The 24,444-nt window shown below is 47.5% G+C and overlaps 1 pseudogene; it reads left to right on the forward strand.

The window, feature by feature from the left end:
* The first annotated feature begins 3,576 nt into the window (after nt 1-3,576).
* LOC141022073 (uncharacterized) lies at nt 3,577-16,034 on the forward strand (annotated as a pseudogene).
* Nucleotides 16,035-24,444: the final 8,410 nt, after the last annotated feature.

Consider the following 24,444-nt stretch of genomic DNA (forward strand, 5'->3'; position numbering starts at 1 on the left):
ATCGACCACTGCAATGGCCTCCTCCTCTGCACGTCCGACAACGGTACGTGCTTTGTCTACAACCCGACATTGCGGCGGCCCGCGCAGGTTCCAACACCATGGGGCATGGAGTCCGGGTGGGGCGTCGGCTCGCCGGCATACCTCATGTTCGACCCCGTCACGTCTCTCCACTTTGAAGAGTTCTTTCTCCCCGATCAGTTGCCTGTCAAGCCCAATGAACCAATACCCGCAAAGCCATCGCCACCGCCATTCAACGTGGGGCGACTCTTCATGACTAGTGCCACGGATAACGAGTTCCTGCCTGAAGTCGACACAGACGATGATATTGTGCAGATTCTCAGTATCGACGGGAAAGTATCTAGCAATAAAATGCCCCAAATTTCTTAGGGACGACGAGTCGTGGCTGTTAAAGGCATCATCACATCTAAGAAAGTCCGGCTCCAAGTATGGACACTGAACGAAGAATCAGAAGCATCCCATGGGATGCAGCCGGTGTGGGAGATGGTGCATTATGTTAACATTGAACCTCCCATGAGGCAACTATTGCACAAAAAACGGCAACATATGAGCCAGTCTTGGATGTTAGATCACGAGGATGCCAAATCACCGGAGCTTGGATACTATGAATGGGACTCCGACGACGATCATGATGTTACTCCTCTTGCAGCAGGAGAAGGCGATGGTGATGACGCACATAGTAGTCGCTACTGGGCTTGTTCGTTGGACCATCTAGGGTACCATCCAGACAAGGAGATTTCTTTCTTGGCTTCTCTGTGTGATGGTGGGGTCTACGCTTACTTCTTGGGCACCAACGTGCTCCAGTACTTGGGTGACCATTCCCCCTCACGGGGGGAACAATTTATTACCCCATCCATAGTGAGGGAGTCATATGTGTACACACCTTGTAGGTTCGATCTTCTTCCTGATGAGAACGATACTTTGTACCGATTTGAGTAGCTAGATATGAGAGGATTGGTACTCAACTATAATGAACAAGACGACTGAGTTCTTAATTCACATACAATTTTTTTTCTTCAAGCAATTTTCATGTATAGGGCAGTGCAGCAAACTAGAGGTGAGATTAATAGCTGACGAAAGTGAGCACTTATTTCATTTTTTGCTCTTTTGTTGTGAAAGGAACCCTTGTTTGGAGACAAAAAACTGTTGCTCGATCTGGCCGGGCTTTTACATCAAACGGGTTTTTGCTAGAAAAGAACTCCTACTACAACTTTCGGGGAGATTGTTATGCTTGGTGGTGTTTGTATGTTGAGGACGTATGCCATGTGTTGGTGCTCAAGACAAGTAGTGCACGTGATCTTTCTCTAGAAAACAGTAGTAGTACACGTGACGTGGTTGAAGCCTGAACCAGTTTTGCATAAAAGCTTTTATAGCAAGACAAATGATGCCAAACACAGAGCACAAATCGATCAAGAAACCCATCTTCTTTTCCAGTTTGGAAAGAAACCCACCACCCCGGATCCCAGAAACGGCGGTGGAAATGCCAATACCTCCCCTTGCGGCTGCCTCGGTGGTCTGTTCCGCAACCACCAAGCATTTGATCTGTCCATTTACCGAAAAAGGGTTTCCCCCACTTTGTATTCCAAAACAACCAACACCGAGTATAAAGTTCTCTGTGGCGAGAAGCACAACAAGCCAAAAGATAAAGAAGAAGAAACAAATGCCAACCACGGCAGCTTGGCAAAGCGCGGATGACCCACCACCGCAGCGCCCACCGGATACAAACCACCACAGCCGAGGCTCCGAACCGCCTCGTACCAAGCAACACCTCCAAGAAGGGATGCGACGTCGACGACGCTGCTGCCCGGACGAGTCCTAGGGTTTCCCCCGGCACGCGGAAGGAGGTTGGGGATGGATACCACCGACACCCTCCAGGAAGGAATGGTGGCACCCGTAGGTGTCACTGCATCGGGGCCGAAGCCGGCAAGAATTTCTCGTGCACTCCAAACCCAACCGCCCAACCGGGCGGAGCCGACCCGCCAAACCGTCGCCCACCACCAAGCGCCAACGCAGATGCGCCGCCACCCACGCCGCGTCAGTACGAACACCACCACAAGGCCAAGAGGACCGGAGAGAAGCACATCACGATGGGAGCAGCAACCCCGAAGCCGAGCGGGAGGGTCCACCTCCACTGCCGTCGTGCGGGAGGCCCGTGCCTCTGGCACCGTCGTGTCGTCCGGACACGGCAGCGGGGCATGCCGGGCCACCCCTGGCCCAGCCAGGCCCGAAGCAGGCCCGTTAAGCCCCGCCGGCCTCGGCGTCGGCGCCGCCAGCACCCCCAGCCGCTCGTCGCGTCTCCCCCGTCTCCCGGAAGCCACGCCGGAGACCATCCCCGCCGCCGGCCCACCCAGGCCCAGATGGGGCCCGAAGGGCCCGGATCTGGGCCGAGCGGGTGACGCCAGATCACGCCGCCGCGCCGCCACACAGCCAACGGCGCCGCCGCCGCCCAGCTGCTCGCCTACGTCGCCGTGATCTTCGTGTGTTTTCGCGTGTGTGTTTCCGGCGACTTGGTACATACGCGCGTGTACGTGTTTGTACAGCCCGCTGATTGCTAGCTTCGACTAGCTAGTTTTCAACGTGCGTCTCCAAGCCAAGAATCGATCCACGTCCGTGACTCTGACGGAAAGTACTCGTCTACGCACAACTTTTCAAAACGTTGCAATTTCACCGTACTGAAATTTATTTTACAATGACAAAAAACACTGAACTTTTTTTTAGCACGGTTTCACGTGGCAAACCCCTCACGAGCCAACGGGGGATGGCACGCCGTTAACGGCCGTTGATTGCTAGGTCGGGTCGGGCTGGGTCGAACTAGCGCATTCGCTGCTTAGTGAAGGAGTTGTTCCTTCAAGCGCTGCTGGTGGCCGTTCGCCTCAAAGTTACCAAGCGCCAATTTTTCGGCTTTAAGCATAATTTTCATTTTTGTATGAAAATTTTCAGGAACACATCAAATAACTGGAACAAGCACACAATAAAACCACACTATCGATTTTTTTTCTGTTGAATCAGTAACATTAAGTTACATGTGCATATCTGAGTGACCAGAACAAGTGACAAGAATGGTCACACATGACTGATGGTCATGGAATTAAACAGACGCCTGGGACACATATTTATATATCACTCTTACTATGTTACACACACACACACCTCATACTATGTTTACAAACGCACATGCTTTACACATTAAGTAGATCAGATTCAAGAGAAATCAAAAGAGAAAAAAGAAAGCTCTGCCAGCGAAGCTCTGCTGACTAGGCCTCACTTCCCTGTGGTGCGGGTCCTGCATGTCAGTTCCTCATTTGACAGCATCAGTTCTAGCGTGTCGTCGAATTCAGATTTATTTATTTATTTTGTTACGTATTTTTTTATTCTGAATTTACTGTTTATCCAAGTGCACCTACACCCGGGAGCAGCAGGCACACCTTTCTCTTATAAATAGTTGTACTTTGCTCCTGTAATCAATCAAATCAGATTGCAGCTGTGTAGGGCCGGAAAGTAGTCGGCCCAGATGAGTCTGGACCTACGCCAACAGTAGCCAAGGCGGAGATGAGCGCCATGGAGATGGAGATGTTGATCAGCGACGAGAAGGTGGTGCTCGGCGGCTCTGGAGACGAGGAGGAAGAGGACGACGTGGTGCTGCCGGTATACCGGTTCCACCCCACCGACGAGGAACTCGTCACCTTCTACCTCCGGCGGAAGGTGGCCGGGAAGTCGCTCAGCATCGAGGTCATCCGGGAGATGGACATCTACAAACATGACTCATGGGATCTCCCCAGTAAGCTCCTCTCCCGTGTGTGATCAAGTGCATTTGCTTTACATGACCAAGACGCCTCCCCAAGCGTGCAGGAAGCCGTAAGTGGTCCACGCGTGCATTCCATTCCACACAAGGTCACGGTCCGGGGCACGTGTGATGTGCTGTAAGTGTAACATTGACACTCTAACGTGTGCGCATACGACCTGAAAATGCAGGAGGTGTGGACCATCTGCAGGATCTTCAGGAGGACCATCACCCACTAGTGCAGAACCAGGCTTTAGCGCCGGTTCGTAAGGGCCTTTAGTGCCGGTTCTGCAACCAGCACTAAAGAGTGGAGACTAAAGACCCCCTTTACAACCGGTTCGGCACGAACCGGCGCTAAAGTGCCACCACGTGGCACGAGCCAGGCCCGGGTGCTGGTAGACCATTAGTACCGGTTGGTAGCACCAACCGGTACTAAATGTTTGGGGGGTTTTGGTTTTAATTTTTATTTTCCCATTAATTTTGTATTTTTCATTTAATTTTTTTTTGTTTGTTGGTATTTTACGATACTACATATTGTACACGTTATGCATATATATAAATAGATTTTCTCGTAGAACCGATCATATATATATATATATATATATATATATAATCGAATGTCTCACAACCACCATTAATTATTCACACATACACATGTATATATATACAATTTCTCCTACATGTTGCCTTGGTGCCTTCGGAGCACGATGACAAGTGGTTCATGGGGCGGTAGCGGGTAATAGTATTCTCCTTTGGGATCTATGACCTGGTCGAGCAAAAATCCCGCTATTTCCTCTTGAAATGCTCGTATGCGCTTCTCTGCTAGGAGCTGGTCCCGCACCTCTTTGAACTGTTAAGAAGAAGATCAATATGCATGTGTATTAGTTGTGTGACTAGATATCGACAATCATGTATGATTTGTGAATGGTGTTCTGGCAAACATACCCAGTCCTGTCTATCAGATCTGCTCCTTTCGGACGCCATCATGCGAATGTTCTCGCAAACGTAGTATGCACACACTTCAGTCCCCGGCGTTTGCTTCAGGGCCTTTACGAGAATAGAATTTAATCAGATAATAATTAATCAAGCATGTTAATTAATTAATGGTATTGAAACAAGAATTAAAGAGATGGTAGCTAGCTAGCTAGTACTACTTAATTACTTACCTTGGTCAATACTAACATAGCTTTTGTCGCCATTTTTCTAGAGTCACCTTGATGTATTTTGCCCAAGCCCTGCCCGCCGGCAAAGAAAATTAATAAAGGGGTTATTAAAAATAGTTCATATCAGGAAATGACGAACTAAATAGGCTGAGATATAGTTAATAATGATTGAAATTACCTGTTGACTATCCCCTTCACGATGCTGTAGTCACTATCTTTTTTAAGTAGTGAGTCCAGTACTTCAACTTTTCCTTCGTCAACTTTAATGTCTAACAAGATCCAGTGGAAGCTGCATGCGCATACGTTTGCATGTATAAATTAAGCGGACATGTGCATAACACTAATCAACTATAACCCTAAACCCTATACACTTATTAACATCTAGCTAGTAAGCAAAAAAAGAATTTGTAGTACAAGACAGTGTGACTCACTCGAAGTTGTAAGGAAGTAGTATATCTTCATTGCTATTGAGGCGCTTCAAGAACTCTAGCATGCATTTCTCTACATCTTGTCTACACCATTCCAATTTCCATGTGTATTCATTAACGGTATTTGGGTCAATGAACCCAATGCCATAGTGTCCACCTTTTTTCATTTCATACATCTTCATCCTGCATAATACCACAGAAAAGAATATATCGTGAGGATATATAATTACAGGTAATTAATGATCAATCAATGAGCACTAGAGCTAGCTTGAGACTTAAATTACAGAAAGAAATCACTTACAGACAATAGCAACTGACGATAGATTTGTCGAGTGCATCTTGATTGAATAACTGAAATAGTTCTGAATACTCAACGGACAGAGCTTTCTTATTGAAGTAATGATCTTCCTCGACTTGCACCATGAGGGACTCTCGATTGGAAATCTTGGTAATTTTCATGTACCAATCATGCAATTCATACATTCTCATTGGGAGGTTCTTGACCTCCTCGGGCTCGACCAAAGGTTGGCCCCGGACATATTTCCGTTTTATTTCCTCCTCTCTAAGCGGAGACATGGGCTCGATCTCGAGGAGTTTTCCAACAATGATCTTGAGCATTTCAGCCTGCATTATATCCTCCTCGGTTATTACCACATCGCCCAGCTCGGAAACGTAAACGGTTTGCCCACAATAATATTGGGCGCGCGTACTCTCATGTGTTGTTGGCACAACAAGCGGGGGGGGGGGGGGTCGATTGCGCCGCCTGTTCTCCCAGCTGGGGAACGGTTTTCCCGCATTTTTTGACAGCTGCTTGTTGGCTCGAGCTCAAGCTCGCTTCTTTCTGTAGTCGTGCTCGATGTGCCTTCCTGATTTGGCACTCATAGTCTGAGTCAACAGGCTTGGGAGCTGGTGGTCTAGCCATACGAATGAAGTGGTCAATATTTTCCTCAGGCACTTTCTCCCTCGACGGCGTTGCCGGTTTCGGTCGAAAATGAGCGTCCACTTTGGCCCGCACTATTGCATCGTTTTGCTCCTCGGTCATGTCGTAAGGCCTTTGAGGAAGAGGAGCGAGACTGCTGGACCATATTTATATCGTTGTCTCCGCCTGTACTTTCTGTACTACCTCGACTCGTACCGCTACGCACCATAGCTGCGGCGTGTCTCTTCTACGATTGCTTAGGCGGCGGAGACGGCTGACGTGGCTTAGTTGGAGCAGGAGGAGTGGCCTGACGCTGTGCCGGACTTGAAGCAGGAGGTGTGGCCTGACACGGTGTCGGACTTGAAGTAGGAGGTGTGGCCTGACGCTGTGCCGGACTTGAAGCAGGAGGTATGGCCTGACACGGTGTCAGACTTGAAACAGGAGGAGTGGCCTGACGCTGTGCCGGACTTGAAGCAGGAGTCTGCTCACGCGTTCGTGGACTTGGAGGAGCGGGAGTCTGCTGACACGGTGGCGGACTTCGAGGAGGAGTCGGCAGACGCGGTGTTGGTGGACTTCGAAAGATGATGCAATCCTTTCTCCATAGGATATACGATGTATGGCCTCTCCCAGTGTGTGCTCGTCATCACCTCCAGGAATGTCAAGATCTACCCCCGAATATGGGTCCACCACCTCATCAACCAAGACACAAGCATAGCCCTCTGGAATAGGGGCGCAATGGAAGGTTGCTTCGGGGGTATTTGTAAAAGCAACAGCGTCCGCCACCTTCATGGATATGTTCTTCATTTTGAAGTGTAGCTCACAATTAGTGTTCTCTATGATGTCATCCACAGGGTATGTATCCAGCAGTGCATCGCCCGGGGCGGAACCAACGCTGCTTCTCGGCATGGATGGGACGGTGCTATCCAATGCTGGATGATCATCCGCTTGTTGCTGCCGCTACTGAGACCCCCTTTCCTGGCTAAGTGAGTCAATCTGCTGCTGCTGGAATTTGAGTGCCAAGTCCGCGTGCCTTGCTTCTAGGCCTTGAAGGCGTTCCGCGTCCTGCTTCCTCTGCTCCTCCTCCAGCTTCCTCTTCTTCTCCTCCTCCATCTTCTTTCTTGCACGGGTCCTGTAGTCGTCGTTCCATTCCGAAAAGCCCTCATACCAGGGAATAACGCCCTTGCCTCATGTTCTTCCCGGGTGTTCAGGATTTCCCAGGGCGCGCGTAAGCTCGTCGTTCTCTTTGTTGGGCGTGGACACACCCTTTCGAGCATCTTCTATTGCGTCAAGTAACTTTTGTTCTGCTCCTTTTAGACTTGCCTTCTTCGAAACCAGGCCTGTCTTCGGGTCCAACGCCCCCCCATGCGCATAGAACCAAGTTCTGCACCTGGGGGGCCAGCTCCTAGTAACCGGAGTGACCCCTGCATCCTCCATCTCTTGCTCAGACTTATCCCACTTAGGCATTGCCACCGCGTAGCCACCTGGAACCAGCCTATGGAACTGCGTCTTTTTTGCGGCATTGGCCTTGTTTTTTCTCGACCGTTCCTTAGATAATTCTGATTCCTTGAATTTCACGAAAGCGGGCCAGTGTTCTCTTTGCTTCTCCAGTGTTCCCTTGAATTCTGGAGTCTTCCTTTCTGCAGCGAGGTAGTTGGCCCATACAGTTTTCTTGTGGGTGTTGAATGCAATTGCCATCTTCTTAAGAGCAGCGTCCTTGACTTTCTGCACATCTGCATCAGTGAAATAATCTGGTAGGGTGAAATGTTCCATCAGAGATTCCCAAAGCTTTTGTTTTGCTCTGTCGTCGACCCAAGTAACATCTGGGCATTTAGTTTTTGGCTCTTTCCATTCTTCAATGGAGATCGGGAGTTGGTCCTTCACAAGAACTCCGCACTGACAAACGAACTTGTTCGCAATGTTCTTAGGCGTGAGGGGTTCGCCACTAGCTTTGATGGAATCGATGTTGTACTTTACACCCTCCTTCAACTTTTTGCCCGGGCCGCGCTTTGTCCTGTTGTCTGTAGAAGCAGATTTGCTCGATCCGGAGGGCTGAAAGAAGAAAGATCGATTCGTTAATATATCTTCAAATAAAAAAACATGTGTTGATCACTAGATGCCTGCTTATATAAATATACCTCGCCGGTAGTCTTTGTTATTTCAAGATCAACATTGTATTCGTCATCATAATCATTGTCTGCGTCATCATAATCATAATCATAGTTCATGACTTCATCAGCTCGGTCGTCGAGATCGAATATCTTATCATCACCCTCCCCGGTATTGTTCAGATATTGGGAGCCGTCATTTGCTTCATTCAGATCATCTGGCCTGCTAGGGCTGCGTATGATCTCGAACAGGGCCTCTTCTCCCTCTCTGGCGGTATTGTCCGCCATAGCTTTCATTTAACTAATACCGAAGAAATATAAAATAATTTAGTATTCAAATTACAATGCATGGATGCAATCAATAAGGAAAAACTGAATCATATAGTATATAATATGCATCGTCTCGAATAATATATAATCTCGAATACATCGTCTCGAATAATATATAATCTCGAATACATCACTAGCTAGGTAGCTAATAAAGATCGAATACTATAGAAGAATCTAGGCCACTCGCGGTTCCTGGGGCGCGGGCGGTGGACACCCAAAGACAAGGAACCATCACAGGATCATATCTCCGGTCATCTGCCCAAAGAACCTGCCAGGTATTGGAGAACCTGACGTCCATAGCAGCCATGTAGCGATGGACGTGCTCGTTCTCCTCCCTGACACGACGACGCACCACCTCCGGCGGGGCCGGCTCCCTCTGCACCGAATGTGGCCCACGCAAACGCCACCAAAGGAGATCAGGGTCGACGACGGGACCCGAGGCCGGGTTCCTCACCAAGCGTCACGCCCCTCCAAGTAGCACCTCCCAGTGCCAGCCCGGCGGAGCCCAATCCCGGACATGGGTCCTCTGAAGCAGGACGTCGTCGCGAACGGGTCGACGACGAGGATGCGGGCCGGGCATCGTCGACAACAAATACTATATGCCGCAAAAGTAAAGTAACATTTTTTAAATGATTGGATTGTGATTTCTTATATGCAAATTCTAAATTTTACAACTAAAAATATAATAAACTAAAAAAACATCGACCATATCTAAAACTAGCATTTCTAACATTTCTATAACTAAAATTGTATAACTAATTTTTCTTTAACATTTCTATATAACAAACATTTCTATAACATTAATACAGAAAAAAACTAACATTTCTATATATAACTAACATTTCTATATAACTAACATTTCTATAACATTAATACAGAAAAAACTGAAAAAACTAATAACTAATAACAGAAAAACTAAAAACTAAAAACAAAACAAAAATTGTGTATGTGTGTGTGTGTATGGTGTGTGTGTGTGTGTGTGTATGTGTTGTGTGTGCAGGCGACGGCGACGGCGAGCCAAGGCGACGGTGCCGGCGGCGCGCGCGGCGGCTTCGATTGGAGGGAGAGGAGAGGGGGACAGAGGCTCACAACGCGGGCGAGGTCGAGGCGACGGCGACGCGGGCCGGTGCGGGGACGGGGACGCGGGCCAGTGCGGGGATGGGGACGGGCCGGCGACGTGGACGGCGCGACGAGGACGGGGGCGGCGCGGAGTCGACGGGGATGGCGTGACGGCACCCCCTTTAGTACCGGTTGGAGCCACGACCCGGTACTAAAGGGATGCGGTGGGGCAGGTGCGGTGCGGGCAAGTTTAGTCCCACCTCGCTAGCCGAAGGGCGCCCGCACCTGCTTATAAGCCCCGCTGCGGCAGCTGTCTCGAGCTCCTCTCTATTGCAGGCCTTGTGGGCCTACCTGTTCTATGCTGCCCTGTGGGCCTATTGGGCCTTTGCGGGCCTGCATCCTGGCCCAACAACAGGTCGGGTTTCTAGTCGTATGCAGGCCGCTGTGGCGCAGTAGGCGGGCTTTTTTATTTTCTTATTTTTTTTCTTTATTTATTTTTGCTTTATTTATTTTTGTTTTATTTATTTTTGAGTTGTTTTTTTGCTGTATTTAGAGTTTCTTTGTGAATATTTTTGCTTTAGGTACAAAAAATTACAAACTTTCTATTAGTGCCGGTAGTTTACAAATTTGAATAGTTTACATTTTGAATTATTTGAAATTTGTGTGAATCACTAGTTTGTGAATAACTTAACTTTGAAAATAGATTTTCGGTGATTCTTTTTTCTTATGTTTAATATTAGTGTGTTTTATCATTATATTCAATTTGGTAATGCTTAGGTTATTTAAAAAATGAAATGCCTTTGTAACGGATGAGTTTTCGTCCGAAACCCTGATACTTCGAAAGAGATTGTCCATTTTATACACGAAGTGCATCCAGTTTTTGCGGTAACCCTCTCTACTTTTTTGCACATGCTATGTGGGTGAAATTATGATACCATGCCAACTTTCAACCTCTTCTGAGTTCATTTGAAATACTTTTCAATTTCAGGGTCATTTAGCTGAAAAAATTAGTAAATGCATGAAAGAATTTGTTTGCACATAAAATTTCTTCGCGTTTCAAATGCCAAAACACATAACTACCCTAACTATTATAGAGATTCTCTCCTGGGTGTGAAACACAGAAGAAAGTGATGATAGTGAAGCCGATCACATCCCAGATCTTCGGTTGTGAAACTTTTTCTTCGCGTATGTCCCTTTGCGCCGTAGCCATGGAAAATCTTCATCATTTAACTGGATGCTCGGGTCAATATTCACTGTGAATGGAGCAATTTCATCAAACTTTTCATAATCTTCTGACATGTCTGTCTTGTCATCCACTCCCACGATGTTTCTCTTCCCAGAAAGAATTATGTGGCGCTTTGACTCATCGTATGATGCATTCGCTTCCTTATCTTTTCTTTTTCCCGGCTTGGTAGACATATCCTTCACATAGAAAACCTGTGCCACATCATTAGCTAGGACGAATGGTTCGTCTGCATACGCAAGATTGTTGAGATCCACTGTTGTCATTCCATACTGCGGGTCTTCCGTTACCCCATATCGTGTCATATTGACCCATTTGCACCGAAACAAAGGGACCTTCAAACCACGTCCATAGTCAAGTTCCCATATCTCCTCTATGTAACCATAATATGTTTCCTTTCCCGTCTTGGTTGTTGCATCAAAGTGGACACCACTGTTTTGGTTGGTGCTCTTCTTGTCTTGGGCGATCGTGTAAAATGTATTACCATTTATCTCGTACCCTTTCAAAGTCATTATATTCGAAGATGGTAAATCGGACAGCGAGTACAGGTCATCTTCAATAGAGGCGTCATGCATGGTACGTGTCTGCAACCAGCCGGCGAAACTCCTGGTTTGTTCACGTGTAATCCAGTCATCAGACCGCTCCGGGTGTTTGGAGCGTAGAAAATTCTTGTGTTCGTCCATATACGGAGCCACCAAGGCGGAATTCTGTATAACTGTGTAATGTGCTTCAGTGAGAGAATGTCCGTCCATACATATTTTTTGATTCCCTCCTAGCGTGCCTTTTCCATCCAGTCTGCCCTTATGCCGCGATTCAGGAACACCAATCGGCTTAAGGTCAGCAATAAAGTCAATACAAAACTCAATGACCTCCTCATTTTCATGGCCCTTGGAGATGCTTCCTTCTGGCCTAGCACGGTTATGAACATATTTCTTTAAGACTCCCATGAACCTCTCAAAGGGGAACATATTATGTAGAAATACAGGACCCAAAACGTTAATCTCTTCGCATAGGTGAACTAGGACGTGCGTCATGATGTTGAAGAAGGATGGTGGGAACACCAACTCGAAACTGACAAGACATTGCACCAAATCATTCTCTAACCTTGGTATGATTTCTGGATCGATTACCTTCTGAGAGATTGCATTGAGGAATGCACATAGCTTCACAATGGCTAATCGAACGTTATCCGGTAGAAGCCCCCTCAATGCAACCGGAAGCAGTTGCGTCATAATCACGTGGCAGTCATGAGACTTTAGGTTCTGGAACTTTTTCTCTGCCATGTTTATTATTCACTTTATATTCGACGAGAAGCCAGACGGTAACTTAATACTGAGCAGGCATTCAAAGAAGATTTGCTTCTCTTCTTTGGTAAGAGCGTAGCTGGCATGACCCTGATGTATGCCGTCTTTTCCATGCATACGTTGCTGGTCCTCCCGTGCCTCGGGTGTATCTTTTGTCTTCCCATACACGCCCAAGAAGCCAAGCAGGGTCACGCAAAGATTCTTTGTCACGTGCATCACGTCGATTGCAGAGCGGACCTCTAGATCTTTCCAATAGGGCAGGTCCCAAAATATAAATTTCTTCTTCCACATGGGTGCGCGTCCGTCAGCGTCATTCGGAACAGGTTGTCCGCCAGGACCCTTTCCAAAGACTACCTTCAAATCCTTGACCATATCATGTACATCAGCACCAGTACGGTGGCGAGGCTTCGTCCGGTGATCCACCTCACCTTTGAAATGCTTGCCTTTCTTTCTTACGGGATGCCTGCTCGGAAGAAATCGACGATGTCCCAGGTACACATTCTTCGTACAATTGTCCAAATATATACTGTCGGTATCATCCAAATAGTGCGTGCATGCGCGGTAACCCTTGTTTGTCGGTCCTGAAAGGTTACTGAGAGCAAGCCAATCATTGATGGTCACGAACAGCAAGGCCTTTAGGTCAAATTCTTCCCCCATGTGCTCATCCCACGCATGTACACCTGTTCCATTCCACAGCTGTAAGAGTTCTTCAACTAATGGCCTTAGGTACACATCAATGTCGTTGCCGGGTTGCTTAGGGCCTTGGATGAGCACTGGCATCATAATGAACTTCCGCTTCATGCACAACCAAGGAGGAAGGTTATACAAACATAGAGTCACAGGCCAGGTGCTATGGTTCCTGCTCTGCTCCCCAAAAGGATTAATGCCATCTGCGCTTAGACCAAACCATATGTTCCTTGCGTCATCTGCAAACTCCTTCCCGTACTTTCTCTCAATTTTTGTCCACTGCGACCCGTCAGCTAGTACTCTCAACTTTCCGTCTTTCTTACGGTCTTCTCTGTGCCATCGCATCGCCTTGGCATGCTCTTTGTTTTGGAACAAACATTTCAACCGTGGTATTATAGGAGCATACCACATCACCTTGGCAGGAATCTTCTTCCTGGGGCGCTCGCCCTCGACATCACCAGGGTCATCGCGCCTGATCTTATAGCGCATTGCACTGCATACCGGGCAAGCGTTCAAATCCTCGTACTCACCGCGGTAGAGGATGTAGTCATTAGGGCATGCATGTATCTTCTGCACCTCTAACCCTAGAGGGCAGACAGCCTTCTTTGCTTCGTACGTACTCTCGGGCAATTCGTTGTCATTTGGAAGCATATTCTTTATCATTACCAGCAACTTTCCAAATCCCTTGTCAGATACACCATTCTCTGCCTTCCATTGCAGCAATTCCAGTGTGGTGCCCAACTTTTTCTTGTCAGCTTCGCAATTCGGGTACAACAATTTCTTGTGATCCTCTAACATGCGCTGCAACTTCTTCTTCTCCAAATCACTTGCGCAGTTTCTCTTTGCATCGGCAATGGCCCGACCTAGATCATCAGCGGGCTCATCTCATGCCTCGTCTTCAGCTTCTTCCCGCATTGCCAGCTCAGCTTCTTCCCCCATTGTTGCATCATCGTATTCAAGGAACCCATGGCCAGGATAGCTGTCGTCGTCCTCTTCTTCTTCATTGTCTTCCATCATAACCCCTCTTTCTCCGTGCTTGGTCCAAACACTACAGTGGGGCATGAAACCAGACTTAAACAGGTGGACGTGAATGGTTCTTGACGTAGAGTAATTGTGATCATTCTTACAGACTAAACATGGACAAGGCATAAAACCATCCGCCCGCTTGTTTGCCTCAGCCGCAAGCAGAAAAGTTTGCACGCCATTAATGAACTCGGGAGAGCATCGGTCATCGTACATCCATTGTCGGCTCATCTTCATTACACAACACCGAATAGACCAAATTAATACAAGTACATACATAAAGTTCATACAAGACTTAAATGCAACAAACAAATAACTCTCTAACTAAAGAATTTAAATGCAACAACAAATGCGATCAAGATCGCAACTAAGGTAACAATTGATCCAACAGCACAATGATACCAAGCCTCACTATCAATGGCATATTTTCTAATCTTTCTAATCTTCAAGCGCATTTTCTCCATCTTGATCTTGTGATCATCGACGACATCGGCAACATGCAACTCCAATTCCATCTTCTCCCCCTCAATTCTTTTCAATTTTTCCTTCAAATACTCGTTTTCTCTTTCAACTAAATTTAACCTCTCGACAATAGGGTCGGTTGGAATTTCCGGTTCACAAACCTCCTAGACAAAAATATCTATGTCAACTTGATGGGCATAATTTGTCATAAACACGAAATGCAACAACTAGTTTTAAAAGAGAATATACCACATCTGAATCATAACAAGGACGAGGGCCGACGGGGACGGATATCAAAACCATGGCACTATGTATAACAAACAACGTACGGGTAAGATAATTATACGAGTAACTATATATCCAAATCACACAAACATCAATTTGGTAATGTAAAACATTCATGAACAAGAGGCTCACCACAAGGTGGTGCCGGCGAAGGAACGGTGCGGGCGATCGACTGTGGTTACGACGGAGATTTAGAAGGCACTAAGTAAACCACACCTACATATGTAAACTAAGTGTTATTTTTGACCACAAATTGCATATAAATCAAATACTAGCACATATATTTTCTACCAAATTACTAAACTCATAAATTAATCACTATACAAAGCATTGCAAGAGCTAATCTAGCAATGAGAGATGAAAGGACAAAGTTGCTAACCTTTGTGATCATTTGAATGGATGGGGGTCTTCAAATCTTGACAAATTGTGGGCAAAATGTGTGATAAGCTCGACAGGAAGAGGGGAAGAACAGAGAGGAGAGGGGAAAGGGGAAGAACAGAGCGAGCTCGGGTGGACGAAGGGTTTATGTAGGACGACCTTTAGCACCGGTTCGTGCCATGAACCGGTACTAAAGGTGCTGGAGGGGCCCCGGACTGACAACATCCTGCCACCCCTCAATTTAGTACCGGTCCGTGGCACGAACCGGTGCTAAAGGTCGGCCATGAACCGGTACTAATGAAAGCGGCTGGCTAGCCGTTGGAACCGGCACTAATGCACACATTAATGCCGGCTCAAAAGCAAACCGGCATTAATGTGCTTGACATTTGACTCTTTTTCTACTAGTGACCTACCGGAAGCAGCAGACATGGAGGACGGAGCCCGCGCCATCCGTTGCCGACTTGACTCCAACACGGGGAGCTTCGAGTCCTCGGAGGCCGACGACGAGTACACGAACTGCCTGCAGGCTCCGGCATCCACCGCCCCGTGCATCCCCGAGCAGCAGCCCCAGCAGTATGTCAGCCAGATGGACGCAGTAAACAGCAACAACTTCTACGAGGCCACCATGCACAACCAGCAGTTCCAGGGGCAATGGAATGCTGCACGAGCCGCGCCGGAGCCGGAGGAGAACCGGAGAAGCCACAGAATACACTGTCGACGGTGGTTTCCTTCCGCCAGACTGACCATAGCCACGCCGTCGCAGAGAATGATTTTTATGAGGTCGAAGGGTACTTGGAGGAGATCGCGAGGGTGATGGAGGTCACCGATCCGGCAGGGTTTTACGACTGAGAAAGGTCTCGCTGCTCCGGGGTGTAGGTGCACTTGGATGAAAAGTGAACCCAGAAAAAATACAAAACAGAATAGAAATTTTTTGAATTTTTTGACATCAAACAAGACCAAAAGTTTTAGCTTCTTGCAAAATTTCGTGAGCAAATAACATTCTAGGAGTCTTCACAAATAAAAAATCACTACTCAAAGGTGCAAAAAGCTTGGAACACTGATTTTGTATTTTTTTTATGAGGGCTTCTCGATTGTTTTTGGTGGACAAAATTTTGCAAGCAGCTAAAACTTTTGACCATGTTTGATGTCCCCAAATTTCAGACTTTTGATTTTGTTTTGTAGTCTTTCGGTTCGTGGAGGGTGTAGGTGCACCGAGTAGTCGAAAATATACTCTCGTATTTATAATAGCTACTATATATGTAACCTACCAATACATGACCGACTCGGTTTAGACTACAAGTCCGTGCCGGACTAGACTACTTTTTTTCTTTGCGAGAGTTCCCCGAAAGTATATGAAACATAATGAATATTACATCGAAATTTCAAGACTATAGAACAACCACTAGTGCCGCCAGAGCGAGCCATCGACGTGCCGCTATCGCCACTCCTCCACCGGAGCTGACTTGGCCTTGTCAATGACAGCCAGAAAGTCTTCATGTACATGTCCCTAAGGACAACTGGCCTAGATCCGCAGTCGTCACTGTTGAACCATTACATTGGTCTAAAGTAACTGACACCAAATCTCACCACATGACGAGAAACCCTAACCTTACATCCCAAAGGAGACGACACGAATCTAACCTCACCACATGGCTTTTGATTGTATTCTCATGGTGTGTAGTACAGAGTACATGTATCTACCACGAGATTGTTCTAATGAATATGAGATGATCTATTGACTAGCCTGGCCTCGATTTATAATGTACCAGAGGCCTAGGATTTAGAGGACTCCTCGTCTTGGGCGCCAAGTCTTGTGGAATCTCCCTTGTATGCGGCGCGGGCTGCCTGAAGTGGCCCATGAGAGAACCGCCATGGGGGGGGGGGGGTCCTTGGCCCGATCCACCTGGTCGAGAGAAGACGTAGTGTACCTGCTAGTCCAGGACACCGTCAGTAGCCCCCTGAACCGGTCTTCACGTTACGGATGCTCCTCGATTATTCCGAACTGTTTTTCATCTTCGGTAGCCGGTCTTGAAAACTGGTCCAACAAACCTTTCCATCTTCGATCTTGCGGATTGCCGAGCTAAACCGAAGTGTTCAGAAGTCGCGCATCCGAGGAGCCCTTTAAGTCTTCAACCTTTATTAATGCCTTGTTATTTTTTACGCCACACCACGGGTTTGAAGTGTTTCCCGCGCGGCGGTGTCCTCTCGCATCCTAGTTCCAACGCCGGACTGTATCCAAGCTCCAACGCCAGACTGCATCCGAGGTGTCGTCTTGCAGCGAGGTCCAACGCCGGACTGCATCCAAGCTCCACCGCTGGACTATATCCGAGGTGTCTTTTGGCAGACGAGCTCCAATGCTGGACTGCATCCAAGCTCCAACGCCAGACTGTATCTGAGGTGTCTTTTTGCAGCCGAGCTCCAAAGCCAACCTACATCCGAGGTGTCATAGATCACCTTGGTTCGAAAAAGTTGAAGGAGTTCAACCGAGCTTAATGTCGGAAATGCCCTCTATGGAGCCAGCCACTTGTATCCGAGCTTTATGCCGGACTGCATCAGAGGTTGTGCACCACCTTGGTCTTGGGCTGATTTTTTGTGGATATTTTTTTCTTGATTGGTGCAATTTATTCTCTGCCGAGGTGTTGTGATGCCCGGATAGTTAAGCTACAGTAATCCTCTGCTAATGGTGCTTTGTCATCACATTACTGTTGCCAATCCTCGCTTGATCCAAATCTTAATTCAAATTCAAATTCAAACTAAAGTCAAAAATTCTAATTTCTCAAACATGCAAACTAAAATGTTTAAAGTGTGGCAAATATTCCATAGCTAATTGTGGTGGTGAACCAACTTTTTTTCCGAAAGTGTTTAATTTCTCCTAAGTATTTAAAGCAGTGGCTGGAAACATTATTAAATGCTTTTAAATTTATAAAAATTATTAAGCTATTTTATTTAGGAGTAAAGGTTAATGTGGTAATGGTATACTTAGTATTACTAATTTAGGTACTAACCATATGTTATACAAAGCTAAAACAATTTGGAAACTTAAATAAAACAGAAAAGGGAAAAGGGAAAAGGCCTACCTACTACTATGTTAGTGGGCTCTAGTGACACTATGCACCTTGGCCCATCTAGCAAAAATAGCCAGCCCAACCCACCTCACCTTTCCTTCCACCTCCAGCTACAGGAACATGGCCGCGCCATGGCGCGTGCCGGCCATCCCCCGGTCCCTTTGGAGTATTAGGCCGAGCCCCCGACCCCCCTGACGAACCCTAGTCTCGAAATCCCCTCCCTCCCTCGCTCGTTTTCCTCTTCTCGCACAAAACCGAGCGCAGCGTCGCCGTCGTCGCGTCGATCCCGCGGCCATATGCCTCTCTGCGCCGAACCATCGTGTCCAGGAGGCGCGCCGTCGTCACCTTCATCGACTACACCAGCAGATCGGGGCGTAGGCACTGCATCGACGACGCACGCGTCTTCTTCCTCCGCCACGGCCGTCGGATGACGCCGTTCAATCTGCACCATCCCGGCAACCTCCGGCCCCTTCGACCTCGCCGCCACCCTCACTGTCAGCTCGAGCACCTCCCCTCTCTTCCCGTTTCCGCGCGCGCCCGTAGCTCCGTTTCCCCCACCGTTGCCGAACCTCGCCGCCGCTACTGTCAAGGTCGCTGCTGCTGCCGTTCTTCTCGAAGCCGGGCAAACACTCGGATGTGCTCAGGGCATCACCCCGATGTCGCCCATGCCATCAGCTCATCGTATTAGCGCCCGTAGAGCCGATCCCGCGCTCGCCCAACTCCGGCCGCCGCTGCCTGTCGACGCCCTGCGTGCTCCGCACACCCATGGCTGCACCCGACCTCGAGCGCGCGGCAGGTCCTGCCCATCCCCGTGCCCACACGCGCGTGCATGCAGCCACATGCTGCTGCGCTCCCGCCGCTGCGTCTGCTGCTGCTGCTGTTCGTCCCGCTGCTGTTGCCTGCTTCCGCTCGCACCGCGGCCCATCGTCGCCCGCTGCCGCGCTCCACTGCTACTGCCGTTGCTGCTGCCCGTCGTGCCTGGCCGCGCCCGCCTCCGACTGCCGCTGCTCTGCTGCTCGCTGCACTACTGCTGCTCTGCCTGTATTGCTGAAGCTACAGTAACTTTCAGTTACTGTAGCGCTAGCTAGCTTTACTGCTATTATGTTGACTGGCCCTCTGTACAGCCCCTAAACGACAACTAAACAAATGTTAACATGAATAAAAATTATATGGACAGAAAGTACACTTGACAAACTCCATTTTATCCCATTGGAGCAAATCCATTTGAGGCACGGATTAAATCCTATGAATTTTACAAAAGGCTATGTTCTGTTAATTGAAAAACAGAGATCAGAAATACTGCAGTAGCACTTTTTAGACAAGGATTTGAGTAAGCAAATGGACACTAACGTAGATGGACTTGATACTGTCAGATAGATCACAGCAAAGTGCTCAGATTTGATATAAGGCACTAATTTATAGGATGTACAGAACAATAGTTGTAGCCTTTTGAAAACAGCTAAGTGATGTTTAAAAACTGTTGAATTCTTGGACTTACCAAAATTTCAGGGATTTTCAGAATATTGCTAAAACTTTGAAAAAATATAAAATAAATCGTAACTCGGATTAAAATACTTTGTACATGAAAGTTGCTCAGAACGACGAGACGAATCCGGATATACCCTTCATTCCTCTGTCACACGTCCCTAGCATAGCGACCATGCAACCTTCCCCCTTCGGTTCGTTTGTTCGAAAATGCCAAACTTCGGGAAAACTTTCCCGGATGTTCTCCCCCTTCTCCGGTATCGTGTAGCCTTGCGTTAGTTCACCCCTAGCGTCGCTTATTGTCTTGTGATGCTTAGTATTGCACTTGTTTGCTCTGTATTAACTGTTTCTTCCCCCTCTTCTTCTCCGGTAGACCCCGAGACCGATGTTGATGCCCATGTGATTGACTACGTCATCGATGACCCTTATTCCCTTTCAACGGAGCTTCCAGGCAAGCCCCCCTTTGATCATCCCGATATCGCCCATTCCATTCTCTCATGCTTGCATTAGATTTTGCTACCGTAATTGATTGCTCCTATTCTGATGCATAGCCTACTTTTGTAACCTGCTGTTGTACCTTACCTGCTTTTCCTAAACTGCTTAGTATAGGTTGGTTAGTGATCCATCAGTGACGCCCACCTTGTCCATGTTGCCCCTCCTTCTTCATCGACGACTCGATCAACGTGATCGACGACCAGAGCCTGACACCTCACATCACATCATGCCCCTTTTGTTGCTCGACTCTACAGAGTTACCATCGAGTGCCGAGGGTGGTACCTCATACATCACTCCTGATGAGATCTCTGTAGTGTAGCTATTCGGTCGTGGTCATCGAGGGTGATTCCTCCTTAACCACTTCCGATACGACTCTGTCGTGCAACCCCTCAAGTGTGAACCTCGACGGTGGTTCCTCCACCTTCACCTTGACGATTATATCGAGTGGAACCCACTGAGGGTGATTACTCGGGTTTTCCCCTTAATGTTTGGACACATGGTTACCTTGACTTTACTTGAGACCTTTGGGAAAGTAGGGCGGGCCCGGAGAGCACCCGCAAGATGGTTAGGAGGCACGACCGGGCAGGCAGGCCGCCCCCGAGTGGGCTGGGCTAGCCCTTGCCGTATTTCCTCGAGACGGGGCGACGGGGTCACATTATCGTGAGTCTCTGCTCGTCTGCGCAAGCTAATAATACACTATGGTTTGGGTATTTGTTCTGAGTTGGCCTCTGGCCTTTACGCACTAACCACCACGCGAGAATAGTTATGGGCCTCAGCATCGTAGTATGAGCCGAAGCTTTGTCAGACGTCCAGTTCAGCATTGTGGCCGGGACGGATCGCGCCATCCAGGCAGAGGTGGTGCTAGTATCCCCTTGCGCACAACGACCCGGAGTGCAACGGGCGATGGGCCCAGACCCCGGAGTGCTTAGGATGTAGACTGGCAGGGACCTCTCTGCTGAGCCTAGGTAGGGCTACGACGTGTTGATTTTTCGAGGCCAGGCATTGACCCAGAAAAGTGTGTCCGGCCAGAGTAATCAAGCGTGTTGGAAAACGTGGTGCACCCCTGCAGGGAAGATTGTCTATTAATAGCCGTGTCCACGGTAACAGACGTTCAGACTTATATCCTGATCTTTTACAACTAGAAATGGATACTTGAGATATGTGGCCCCGGGATTGCTTTCTCGTAGGGAGTCAAGGAAGGATCTCTGGGCTTTAATACTACAACATGCTTGTTAATTATAAACTGCTATTCTTTACTCTTCTACATGCTGCAAGATGCTTGGAGCTGCTTGAAGATGCTAGTCTTTGATAGGTTAGGCCTTCCCCTCTATTCTGGCATTCTGCAGTTCAGTCCACAGATACAACCCTTCCATTTGATACCAATGCATATTTAGTATAGATCTGATGCTTGCGAGTACTTTGGATGAGTACTCACGGTTGCTTTGCTCCCCCTCCCCCTTCTTTCTTCTTTCTGGTTGTTGCAACCAGATGGTGGATCCCAGGAGCCAGATGCCACCGCCGACGGCTACTACTACCTGGAGGGTGCCTGCTACTACGTGGAGACCACCGATGACCAGGAGTAGTTAGGAGGTCCCACGCAGGATGCCTTGCCTCTTCGATCGTTGATGTTTGTGTTTGCCTTCTTAAGGCATCCTTGTTTAACTTATGCCTGTACTCAGATATTGTGGCTTCCGCTGACTCTTGTGTATCGAGCTATGTATTCGAGCCCTCGAGGCCCCTGGCTTGTAATATGGAGCTTGTATGAGTTTTATTTGTGTCTAGAGTTGTGTTGTGATATCTTTTCGTGAGTCCCTGATCTTGATCGTACACGTTTGCGTGTATGATTAGTGTATGTTTGAATCGGGGGCATCACAAGTGTATACCCGGTAGCCCTTAAAGTGTGTGTCGGCCTAAAATCCGAGATGCACCTGAAGGAAAATATGAAACTGCTGATCCCAATAGCCCCTGAGACTCGGGTCGATTTGAGAAATCGGCCTGAGAATCAATTCCTAGCTCGGTAGCATACATAAGAACGGAAACGTGGTGTGCATAGTCCTCGAGACTCAAGTTGGGTGCGACCGACGAACCCAAGGATCGTAATCTCCTTAGAAACTTTTTGCACTTTGTAAATTGTCTGCATTGAATCGTCAATGCAGTAGCCCCCGAGCCACTGGTCGAGTGCCAACACCAGATCAGGGGATCGATGTAACCCGTTAATGGCTTTTAAGTGACAAACGCGAAGCCCAGTAGCCCCCCAGCCTTAATGTGGGCACGGTGGCCAAATTAAGGATCGATATCCGCTTGATAGAAAATTTTATTGTGTTTAACACAGACTTCTCGGAAAGAGAATAAATATCTCTTAAAGGAGCTAGAGTTAGCAAAAGCCGAGTTTGCTAAGGTCAGCCCCAAGGGGCTTAATAGATTGGAAATCAATGCCAATAGGTAATTATGAGAGCGTTATGTCAGCTGCTCGGTTGCTCAGCAAGATTGTGCCCTCGACTCTTTAAAAGATGGGCTGCAATAAATTGACTTTACTCGCAATTTATGTGTAATGATTCTATGTATTCAAGTACTTTACATCATTAAAGCTCGAATCCGCATTGTTCAAAACTTTGTTGACCGACCATCGACTTCAACCTCCTCGACAAGTAGCTGAGGAGTGTTTGTCCCATTTTATAAAGCCTTTATGATGGCAAAGATTTACGGCAAACAAGACAATTCGGCCATACGATTTTATAAATAAAGGTACGCGGAGAGATATGTTATATTTTTTTTTAACGTAAGAAACATCTTCTGGAAAAAATAATTTCTTTATAAGTTCCTTTTCCCAGGCTATCATGTTGACCAGGATCATGAAACCTCAACATCGATCATTGTGGGAGGAAAATATTGAGGATTTAGTCTGGGAAAATTCCCGAACTTTGTGGTCTTTGGTGAACCTAAATTTTCACTTCCGTCGATGCCGACCAATTATATTCTTGAGATGGCTAGCTTTCGGCTTCACCCAGTCTGAGTTACTAACCCGGATGACCCGGAAGTAAAAAATCACAGAGTTGCTCTCTTTACCCCCGAGCCGAACTAACGGGAACATAGGGGGTAAGCACAGGAGCCAGCCAACCCAGCTTGGCCAAAATCTAAAGTCAAATTTGATGCATTTTATGGCTTTATAGCGATGATTACGGAAGGCAGCGCTTGTATACCAAATACAAATGCTGATGATATATGTTTATTTTGACTCCGTTGCGACCGTTTATCATTTGAAAGTGGCCCATCGTCGGCTTCCACCCCTTTGTAGATGCTATGCAGGGTGTTTCCGTACTAACAAGACAACCCTTAGTCGACGTCTCGGTGCTCGGAGGCGGTTGTGTTAGCGGAAACGAGGCAATCAGATATGCATGTTTTATAACTTTCAATTAGTCATAATCTAAAAGTTGGGAGGCCAGTTACTAGCCCCCAGGTTAGTGTTCGGCGTCAGCCGAGGTCAAGCCATTAACACTTCGGACAATTTTATGACATGCCCATCGTTTAGCACAGTCATCGGATCGCTGACCAGTTTATGCTTATTGTGACCGTCATTTTCGGCTTTCTCCACTGAGGCACTTGACCAGTTAAACCGGAAGTACAATCGCAGTGGTTCTCCCTTTACCCTTAGCTCAACAATCGGAAACGTAAGGAGTAAGCGCAGGAGCGGGGCAACACAACTATTGACCGAAGACACAATTCGAAACTGATGCATATAAAGCAATATTCGAGAACATTTTTGTCGAGGACTTAATGGAGTGCCTTGGCTTTTGGTGGGTTCGGATCTAGCTGCAGCCCCCGTTAATATTTCCCATGCTTTAAAGGCGTCTGGCCTTGCACTACGAGGGTTATGCTGGAGACATGCGAATAGGTTAAAAGTGCCATAAGCATGGAAAACCAAAATAAAAACCCACATAAAATTTTTATGTCTAAATTAGATCATGTTTTTTGTGCCAATCCGAAAATTGGTCTTAAAATTAGTTTGTGCTTCCGTCGTGCTTTAACATGACACATCCGATCTCAAGACTTCAAGCGGGTCAGCCTTCCGCTTCAACCTCCTATGCCCCAAGGCGGAGTGCTTCTCAGGCCAGTTTATCGAACTAACTCGAGCGACTTAATAGAGAAAACGGGTTATCTGGCTACACACACTCGAGTCGAGAAATGAGTGATAGAAAAAGACTTTGCAACGACGT

This window comes from Aegilops tauschii, chromosome 4 (genome assembly GCF_002575655.3).
Source record: "Aegilops tauschii subsp. strangulata cultivar AL8/78 chromosome 4, Aet v6.0, whole genome shotgun sequence".
Lineage (NCBI taxonomy): Eukaryota > Viridiplantae > Streptophyta > Magnoliopsida > Poales > Poaceae > Aegilops > Aegilops tauschii.